Raw genomic sequence first — 10,855 nt, 5'->3', positions numbered from 1 at the left:
TCAATTCTTCCACATGTACAGCACATACACACAGAGAATTGAAATTGCGTTACTCTCAGACCCTTGGTGCATACAGATAACACTAACAGTAGAACATAAATACAGATATACAGATTAAGTATAAAATACAACTATACAAATATACAAATAAGGTAAAATGTAAAAAAATATATAAAAAATAAAAATAAAAAATATATATATAAAGCAGCACACGGCACATGGCAGATAGAGTGCAAACCAGTGAAGTAAACAACAGTGCAGATATAATGATTTGTAGTGCAAAAAGAGCTTATTTAGACTGATTTAAAGTGACTGTGTGTGTGTATTTGGGAGGGGGGAGTGGGAGAGTCCGTCAGAGTTCAGTGGTGCGTGGGGCAAAAGAGGGGAGGGGGGGCAAGGTCGGGAGGGAGTTCAGCTTTAATTGATTTGTTTTTGAATGTCATACAATGTGATCTCATTATTACTATTCATAGGTAAATGTGTTTAACACAGGCCTACTTTAGCTAACATCAGATTGATCTAATTAGACACTAAAATGGTTTTGTTCTGTTTGTATGATTTTTGAAGCCTGACAGTACTAACACATACAAATCAATACATTAGCAGAAAAAAAGCAAATATGTTTCACTTCTTTTTCATACTTAGTTTAGTTAGTAATTAAATTAATCCATACCAAGACTGCAAATAATAATAAATACATTAAATAAATATTATTTAAAAATATTTTAAATTAATATAATGTAATTTTTAATTAAATTAATATAAATTGTAAATATTAGTATAACTATTAAATTGAATTTTAACTGGAATGTCAATTTTAGAAATTGTTAGGTACATTTATATTTTTACATTACATTTATTTTTTACATTTTAGTATCTACAAAAAATTTGTTTTTTTTACACTCTAAAAAATGCTTGGTTAAATATAACCCAGCGCTGGGTTAAAAAGGGACAAACCCAGCTATTGGGTTGTTTTGACCCAGCAGCTGGGTTGTTTTGACCCAGCGGTTGGGTTGTTTTGACCCAACTGCTGGGTCAAAACAACCCAATAGCTGGATTTGTCCCTTTTTAACCCAGCGCTGGGTTATTTTTAACCCAGCATTTTTTTGAGTGTATAGTTTGACCAGATGTCAGAGGATTTATAAACATTTCTCTATAGTTGCATATATTATTCTGTATATGAAATGTTTTACATTTTAGATTCTGTCATTACTGTATGTTAATATTTTACCCTTTAGTGTTTATTCAAATGTACATTTACATAGGAATGAATATGAATGAGATCACCCTACATATACAGTAACTGGAATAACAGTGATTTTTGAGGTCTTGAGTTCTTGAGCTCATTTATCTTGTTCTTTTTGTCGTTTGATCTCTGAAACATTCATCTGCTTGTTTAGTACAGACTTTACAGGGGCCTTGCTGATCATGTAAATGGATCAAACACTGAATTTGACGTGTCACATGAGCATGATAGAGAGATACATGCATGCAGCTGAGAGACAGAGAGGGAACCCGGGATGCAGTGGCAGTGTTTGTGCTGGCTTTGTTCTTGATGGTGTGACTGTAAATAACGATGTCTGCTGCATGAAGACATTAATCTCCCTTTAGGAGTGAAACCGCTAAACCTGTCAAGAACACGCCTGAGACATATTTCAGCTCAGAATCTAAAGAAAGAGGTAAGAAATTATATTTTGGCATTATAAATTTGCATTGTGACAATAGCTTTATGGAAGTTTGCATACCACACAAAAATATCTATTCCTCATTGCTGTACTGTGGGAAAATAATGTTATCAGATATTTATACCTTATTGTAGTATTTGTTGTACAGACTTTAAGCTGATTTAGATGTAATGACACATGATAATCACTAATGAAAATAATGTGGTAATTACCAAAAAAACAAATCAGAACACACCGTGATGAGAATTTGAGAGGAAAACATGTTTAATTTTCATGAAAGTGAAATATAAATATGAACAGTCTTTTTCTTTTTCCTTTATGCATAATATAATTCGTTTTTTTTTTTTTTTTTGATTTTGAAGTGAAAAGTGACATGTTTTTGTGAAATGCACACTTAGCCTTCTGACTGATCTAACTAAGAGTTTCTGGGGCGGGTGACTTTGAATAAATGCTTTTATTTCATTGTGCTTGTGTGATTTCCATCAGAAGCCGCTTTGCTGAATGGACTGAAGGCTGTTTGAAAGCACAGCACGCTGGACACTGCTCCATTCAGGTGAACGTTTTCATTGTCGTAGCCACAAAACCTCTCAGTATAGAGCTGCACAGTCTCTATTTTCTTTTGATTTTTACGAAAAACACAGTGATCTGAACCAGAGATTTCTTCAGTTGAAGTTTCAGGTCAGTTCATTGTTCACTAATGATATAGAAAAAAAAATCTCAGTATCTCAATAATGATTCAGTTGTTTCTGAATATATATATATATATATATATATATATATATATATGTATATATGTATATATGTATGTGTGTGTGTGTGTTTATCCTTGTGCTAATCGGGCACTAGCATCATGGAGGGCTCTTTCCCCTCGCCTTTAACATATGGGCCATCACACACACACACACACACACACACACACACACACACACACACACACACACACACACACACACAGAGAGAGAATGGTTTTGGTATTTCCAGTGGATTTTAGAAGTTACTGTATGTAGGCATAGCTTAATTAACATTTTTATTATTATCACAGAATCTATAATAATTTGTATTGAATTGGTTTATTTTAGTCTTTTCTTATAAAAATCATTGACCAAATTTTCATTTTAATGATCCAACCTTTTACCTCAGTTAAAGAATTTTCATAAACTTGAAGAAGAAAAAAAACGGTAACACTTTATTTGAAGGTGTCCTTGTTACACGTTACATGTACTTACTATTATAATAACAATAAATTATGCATAATTACATGCAAGTAACCCTATAAGCCAAACCCTAATCCTAACCCTAACCATATAGTAAGTACATGTAGTTAATTAATATTAATATGTACTTAAATATATTATTACACTGTAACAAGGACACCTTAACATAGTGTAACCAAAAAAACTACAGAGGAGGATTTTGCTAAATATATGCACTGTATTACATATTCATTATATTTTTACTTAACATGTTTGTCTTTAAATGTTTATGTTTCGACAACAAATTGGAGTAGAACAAAATTATAGAAAAAGAGTGATGAAAAAATTGCCTTATGTGCAGTTTAAACTGTTATATATAACTCAGTATTAATTGTTGATTATTAATGAATTAATTGATTATTAAATTAATCTTATTTCCAGTTTTTGGTTAAGTGAAAACTTTCTTTATGGTCATCATTTGATGCATCACTGATGCACAGAATTGCAATTCTTAATCACAATATATTGATTCGGCACCCCAAGTGTCTTGATAGCACGGTAAATACTGTCACTGTATTTTTACAGTGGATTTCTGGTGAGCACAGCTGCCAGTGCTTAACCGTACATTTAATAGGATATTTTTCACATTGTAAGAAATACATTAAGTTAAAGCTAAAAGAGCAACATCTGAGTAATGAAATCTTTCTCTGGTTTGTATGTGTGTGATTGAGCCACAATCTGCTCATTCTTTTGGAAGACAATGAATGTGTTTTAGTCTCTATAGCTGTAGTTGTAAGTGTGTGTGACTCCAAATCGAGGTTAAAACACTTCAGCAGTCAAACTAAACAGCGTATACAATCACATGGACTCGAGCATTTTTTCACGTCTCATTATAAATGTTGCTGTTGTTGTGGAGCTTTTGCGTCCAGTACTGCACCGCACTATTCATTAAATTCTCTCCATTCAAAGCATTTCTCCACACTGCTATGTACCGTGGAGTGTGCTTGCAATGCATTCTGGATTGATTTTGCTCCTCTCTCCTCTGTGCACAAAATTTGACTATGAAATCAGCGCACCCATCTCAGTTACACAATGGAGGACAGCATTTACGGCACCACAACAATATAGAGACTGCAAAATAGCTGAGAGTGCAGGATGAGAGTCATGGATAATAAATACAGGGGGGAAAACAAAAATAAAGTCTGTTTATTCAGGTCTCATGGCCGAGACAAGCTTCATATAACAAAGAGTGAAAAATTTAAGGGGGTCTGAATACTTTCCGTACCCACTGTATATTTCATTGGGGCTGAGCCAATAAAAAACACAGTCTTTTATAATATGTTGTTTTTATTTTAGTTTTTATAGATTGTGTAGTGGGTATTTATGAGCAGAACTTTGTTTAAAAAAAAAATATATATATATATAGGCATAATAGGAATGCTACGCTGTTTTAATATGAAGGAATTTTTCATATTTATTTTACAGGTGTTTTACCTGTGCTTTGAATTTTGCCCCTCATTGTTTTGTTTTAGAAAAAATGTCTGTGAAATGAATCGATAATGTTTTGGCAGAAAATTAACAGTACATTTTCTTTTTTCAAATTTATATATTTTTTTGTAGAGCTAATTGCTCACAATGCACACATTTCATTTTTTCATATCACTCTCTTTGATCATAGCATGAACAGAAGCATAGTAGACTTTAATGTCAAAACATGTCCAGGAAGGCCAGACTGCAATATTCCATCTTCTTGTGATCTTATGTCTTGCTAAATCTAAACATTTAGTCACATAATGGCTTCAGTTCAATTCGGTAATCCAGGAATAATGTCCTTTTGGTTTGTACAGTGAAATATAATCTGTCAGCTGCTCTGTTTTAATGGACTTTTCCTGTCAGGACCGGACGGAGAGAGAGAGTGAGACAGAGAGAGGTCTACTGGGAGACATGGCTCCGGTTTTACAGCGTCTCATTTGGCTACTAAAGACTCTCTCTCTCTCTCTCTCTCTCTCTCTCTCTCTCTCTCGTACACACTCTTGCTGTTAATGCAGAAAGCAGACAGGCTTTTCTGGACAGACTGGCAGAATAGTAGCACTTAACCCTGAGCTAAATCTGACATCGCTGAATATCCAGACAGCACTCTGTGGAGTGTGAGAAAATAATAGATGCAGAGATTGCAGGGCAGACAATATTTGTATGCGTAACGGGTCTTGTGGCTGTCCTAATTTGGATGCTACTTTTGCATTTTGGGAGACAACTATTCCTCCATTTGCAGAAGAGAGATGAGCCGCATCTTTCTGAACATTATTCCTCGACAGATGACGTAAATCATCCAACTGCGGCATAGATTATTCTTTGATACATTCATATGAGTGCTTACAATTAGAAACGGGACTCGTTATACATTTAAATATAGATTTCAGTAACTATTATAATAGTATAATAGTGCTCTACAGCAGGGGTTTTCAAACTGGGACCCAAACAAGGAGTGCTAGGGGTCCTTTGAAAAGTTTACAGAAAAGCAGTATGTATGAATGAAAAATAAGTACATATAACAGTACATTTCTGTAGTGAGTAAAAAGCAAAATGTACAAAGTTTACAGAAAAAAAACTGTAAAGATGGAAAACAAAAATAGTAATAATACAGATCATTTAAATTATTAAATTAAATAAATAATTAGATTAACGTAAGAATTATAAAAAAATTAAAATAAGTACATACTACATTAAAAATAAGTGCATAAGTATAAGTAAAAATGCATATTACTGTAGTGAGTACAAAAGCAAAATAACAGTTTATAGAAAAACTGTAAAAATATTGATAAATGAATAAATAAATAAACTAAATAAATACATAAATACAAAAAATATTTTTTTTTTCCTTTGGTTATTTTTAATTTTTATTTTTTGTTATTTATTTATTTATTTTAATTGTATTTTAAATAATATATTTGGGGCAAAGGGTATGGAAGCCCGTTTCTGCCACAGAATAAAAAAAATTAAAAAAGGTTATTGCGACTTTTTATCTCATAATTCTGACTTTTTTCACATAATTGTGAGATATAAACTCACAATTCTGAATTTTTTTCTCAGAATTGCGTGATATAAACTCACAATTGCAAGTTATAAAGTCAGAATTGCGAGATATAAAGTCACAATTCTGACATCGCAATTCTGACTTTTTTTTGCGAGTTTATATCTCACAATTATGACTTTTTAACTCGCAATTTTTAATTCACAATTCTGAGAGAATTGTGAGTTTTTATCACGCAATTCTGAGAAAAAAAGTCCGAATTGCGAGATAAAAAGTCGCAATTAGCCTATCTTTTTTATTTTTTATTCAGAATTAAATATATATATATATATATATAATTATTATATATTTTTTTGCACTGCTATAAAGCATCATGTACCGTTTCGAATTTGGAACAGTGTGGCTATAGTGAGTGAAATCTCAGAATGTTCCTTTTTTTGTTTGTATTAGTTCTCTTGTTAGCAAGTTAGTTTCTGTACTGATAATTGATTCTAAATCCATTTTAGCAAAACTCCTCATATATAATCTGTGTGCTTTTCTGGGTATATTAAATATCTCTTGTCTTGTTCAAGCATGAATCATGAAACACCTCTATACAGAACCAACGACCCGATACAGGAAATAGATGAATTGATCGAATCAAAATAAATCGTGTATATCTCTATAACAAAACAAATTATTTTCATAGTATTGTCTGAAATTTCTGAACAGAAAAATGCTCCATCTAACCTTATTAGACTCACCATCAAAAACCACCAGCAGGTGTCTCGAAAAAGTGCTTTTAATTACAGCTGTGAGTCATAGCTGTAATTCTCCATCTATAGGAGCACAGACCCCTGCGCTCCAGCGGGCCATGTATTGTCACACAACAACAATGTCCATCATTGGCACAGTCAGGCAAGAGAGCAACAGGGGAGCTCCATTAGATCCATTACGGCACAGTCAGTAGTCGTCAGGTTTTGTCAAGAATGTGAATGTACTGTTTGTGCCGGTCAGCTCCGCCCTCTGGGCTGAGGGATTGCTCTGATTGGCTTGTTCCCATTTTGTGCTGACTGATTGCAGCGTGAGTTTATAAGAAAGGAAAAAAAGAAACAGGATTAAGTGTAAAGGCAGAGATGAACAGGCGAGTTTTTATGTGGAAACCTTGAGAAGGCTGCATCTTAATTATTAAAGGTAATTGAAAGCAAAGCTTTCCTCAAGACAAGCTTTACCTTCAGCTAACGTATGACCTGCAGGATGGATGCAATACTGGTATTGAAGTGATATGCTTTTAAAGTGGACAAACCCATTATTTCACTTTTTTTGGCCATTTTTAAGATTGGCAAATATCACATTTCTATTATAGAAATATTTTCGAGTGAATTTTGAGAGATTTTTGTAAAAAATATATATATTTTTTGTACATCTCAATATTCAGTGCAATTACTGTCTACATATAATTTATATTTTGATTTATAATCAATACTTTTTTGTACAAGGGGGTCTAAGAATTTAATAACATTTTTGTACAATTGTAAAATTCTCATTTCATTTTCAATTATAATTTTTTTATTTAGAAATAGCATTAAACATTATAAATGTAATATTTAAAAGAGAAATTGAAAATGTATGTATGTATTTAATTATTTTTCCGCATCATATGGAAGCTTAAGCAGGGTAAAAAAGGTAACTTTTTATCTCACAATTCAGATTTTTTTTCTCACAATTTGGCCTTTTTTTCTCAGAAAAAAGTTTTATAAACTCAGAATTGTGAGATTCGCAAAATTACAAGATATAAACTCACAATTCTGGGAAAAAAGTCAGAATTGTTAACTAATATGTTAACTCATTGCAAGCAAAAGTCTGAATTGTGAGATGAAAAAAAGTCGCAATTACCTTTTATATCAATATCTGCAATAACATTGACTATTTGTAGACCTCTACTATTTACTGTCATAGTAAGGTCCACTACCGCGGTGATACCAGTTTAGTGTTTGTAAGTGAGTATTTGTGGTTCAATGCATTCTGCTTTACTTACTTACCATGGCTGTGTTAAATTTCTCCACCACAAATGAGCTGAAGTCCTATTCGCTAAAGCGTGAATAAACAAAATCAGCTGGCTGGCTAATGTAAAGCACAGACACTGTTTATTCCGAGATTCATCAAAAGCAGTGGTTTTATTAAGAAAGTCCCGAGCTCTTTAAAAGGCTTTAAATGTAATCAGGCAGAGCCCAGACTTAGCGTCTCAGTGTGATCGTGCCATTAATCTTGTTACGGGCCTGCACCCCCTACCAGCTTTAAATGTGCATTAAAAAGAATGGAGCCATTGAGCATATTTGGTGTATGAAAGATATTGGCTCGTCATTAAAAAGCCATGCTAGCCCTTTAAAGTGAGGAGAGGTGATTTCATGCTTGAGCGGGTGCTGTGCCACCCCTGAGCTGCTGTCCTTGGCAGAGCGTCCCGTCCGCGCACCACTCAAATAACAGCCCTCCACTGACAGCGTGATGGAGCTGAGAGAGGAAGGGCAGAAGAGGAAAGGGTCAAAGGTCAGAATTTGGAGGTGGATTAAGGTCAAATCCTCTAGGAGTCAATCAGAATCTGTCGTTCATTGCATCACTCTTTCTATCGTTCTTTCTATTCTTTTTATCATTCTATCTATCTGTCTGTCATGCTATCTATCATTCTGTAGTTCTATCTATATGGTTCGATCTTTCTATCATTCTTTCTGTTGTTGTTATCGTTCTGCCCATGGTTTGATCGTTCTGCTATTCTGTGTATCTTTAGATCATTTTTCTACGGTTCTTTCTATCCTTCTGTTGATCTTTCTATCGTTCTTTCTGTCATTGTATCTATTGTTCTATATATTGTTGTTTTGGTTCTTTCTATTTTTCTAACTTCTAGCTATCATTCTTTCGTTCATTCTATTGTTTTATCTCTCTTTTTTCTATTGTTCTTTCTTTAATTCTGCCTTTCTATCTACTGTTCTGTAGTTCTATCGTTCTTTCTATTGTTTCTATCGTTCTGTCAATGGTTTGATCATTCTATCTTGGGTTCCCTCATTCTATGTATCGTTTGAGCATTCTGTCTATCATTTTATTGTTCATTCTATCTGTCGTTCATCATTTGTTCTGTCTGTCTGTCTGTCTCTGTTTCTATCTGTCGTTCTGCCTGTCTATGTCTGTTTATCATTTCATCATTATATCTTTCTGTCCATCCTTCCATCGTTTCAGCATTCTATCATTTTATTGCTTTCTATCATTTTTTTCTTTTGTTCTTTCTATCATTCTATCATTGTTTGATTGTTTCAATGTTCTTTCTATTGTTCAATCTATCACTCGATCATTAAATCATTCTAACGTTCTATCTATGGTTGAATAGTTCTGTGTTTGTCTTTCGCTAGTTTGTTCATTCTATTGTTCATTCCATCCATCCATATATATATATATATATATATGTGTATGTGTATGTGTGTGTGTGTGCATACATATATGATACAAACTCATATTAAATTAAATGTTTCATGTGAATTCTACAGAGCTTCCACACCATACATAAATGTAAAGTAAAATCAAACTAGCCAAGAATAAGCTAGCCATGTATTGCCTTTGTTTTGAAAAAGGTTACAAAAAAGCCTTTAAGTCAGAAAGTTGTAGGATTAAGATCGATCGATCTGTCTGTCATTGTCTATCTACAGTGGGTATAGAAAAGAATCACCCCTGTTGAAAATAATCACATTGTGTTGCTTTGAAGCATGAAATGAAGACGAGATTATCTATTTATCTATCTATCTGTCTCTCTCTCTCTCTCTCTCTCTCTCTCTCTCTCTCTCTCTCTCTCTTTCGGTCAGTCGGTCTGTCTGTCGTTTGTTTGATCATTCTATCTTTGATCATTCAGTGGTTCTCTGTGATTCTGTCTATCATTATGTCTATCATTCTATCTGTGGTTTGATCACTATCTATTGTTTTATTACTCTTTCTGTCATTTGTTCGTTCTTTCTATTGTGTGATCGTTTAACTTTTCTTCTGTCATTTTTTTCTATGGGTGGATGCATCACTCAATTGTTCTGTCTATTGTTCTGTCATTCTGCACATCGATCGTTCTGTTTGTAGTTCAGTCATTATTTAGCTATCTATTGTTCTATCTGCCTACACTGATCTATCCATCCCTCCATCCATCCACCTGTCCATTTTTCTATCCCTCCATCCACCTTTATGTTGACTTATCTATCCCTCCATCCATCTGACTATCCATCTCTCCACCCACCAGTCTGTCCATCCATCCATTATGCACCCAATGATATATTTTAAGAAGAGTGAATATTTTTTATTTTTCTCCCAGCAGAATAGTCAACATGTTCCGACATCCTGCCCTACAAAGATGTTTCGGATTCCTATTCCACGTCCTCTGTAAATGACTAACAGGAAAGAACTGTGCGCCGACTGACCCAGAAATGAGCGAGACTCATCCACAGCGCGGGAGTGTATCAGTTCCTCTGAGCAATCCCACCATCGTACCGGCCCCTCGCACGAGACTCTCAATCAACTATGCATGACTTGCCCTTAATAGGTTTCTTCACTGGAAATTTGGAACGGTTGTTAGCTGCTCGACTGGTATGGAACCACTTTGGTCCCTCGAGAATGGAGCTATACTATAACAGTCTGCAAGAACAACTATCACATGGCCATAGTCATAAAAGCAAGAAGGGAGGAGAAAGGTTGCTATTCTAATTTGCAATCTATGTAACGTGAAATATTTGAAGTTTATTATAGTGTCACTTTCTGTCTGGTTGAAATGCAGATGAAAGTAGCCCCAGAGACATGCTCTGCTTTTAATGTCCACACAGACAATATACTGTATGTATGTATGTGTGTGTGTGTGTGTGTGTGTGTGTGTGTGTGTATATATATATGTATATATATATATATATATATATATATATATATATATGCGTGTGTGTGTGTGTGTG

The 10,855-nt window shown here is 34.0% G+C and overlaps 1 long non-coding RNA gene across 1 annotated transcript; it reads left to right on the top strand.

The window, feature by feature from the left end:
* Window positions 1-1,521: 1,521 nt before the first annotated feature.
* LOC107669964 (uncharacterized) lies at window positions 1,522-10,593 on the top strand. The gene is made up of 3 exons (XR_001632048.1): window positions 1,522-1,679; window positions 2,172-2,238; window positions 10,231-10,593. It is a non-coding gene; the product is annotated as an uncharacterized LOC107669964 (long non-coding RNA).
* The last annotated feature ends 262 nt before the right edge of the window (window positions 10,594-10,855 follow it).

This window comes from Sinocyclocheilus anshuiensis, unplaced genomic scaffold (assembly GCF_001515605.1).
Source record: "Sinocyclocheilus anshuiensis isolate Anshui unplaced genomic scaffold, SAMN03320099.WGS_v1.1 scaffold160, whole genome shotgun sequence".
NCBI classification, from domain to species: domain Eukaryota; kingdom Metazoa; phylum Chordata; class Actinopteri; order Cypriniformes; family Cyprinidae; genus Sinocyclocheilus; species Sinocyclocheilus anshuiensis.
This window is presented reverse-complemented; position numbering and strand designations above follow the sequence as displayed.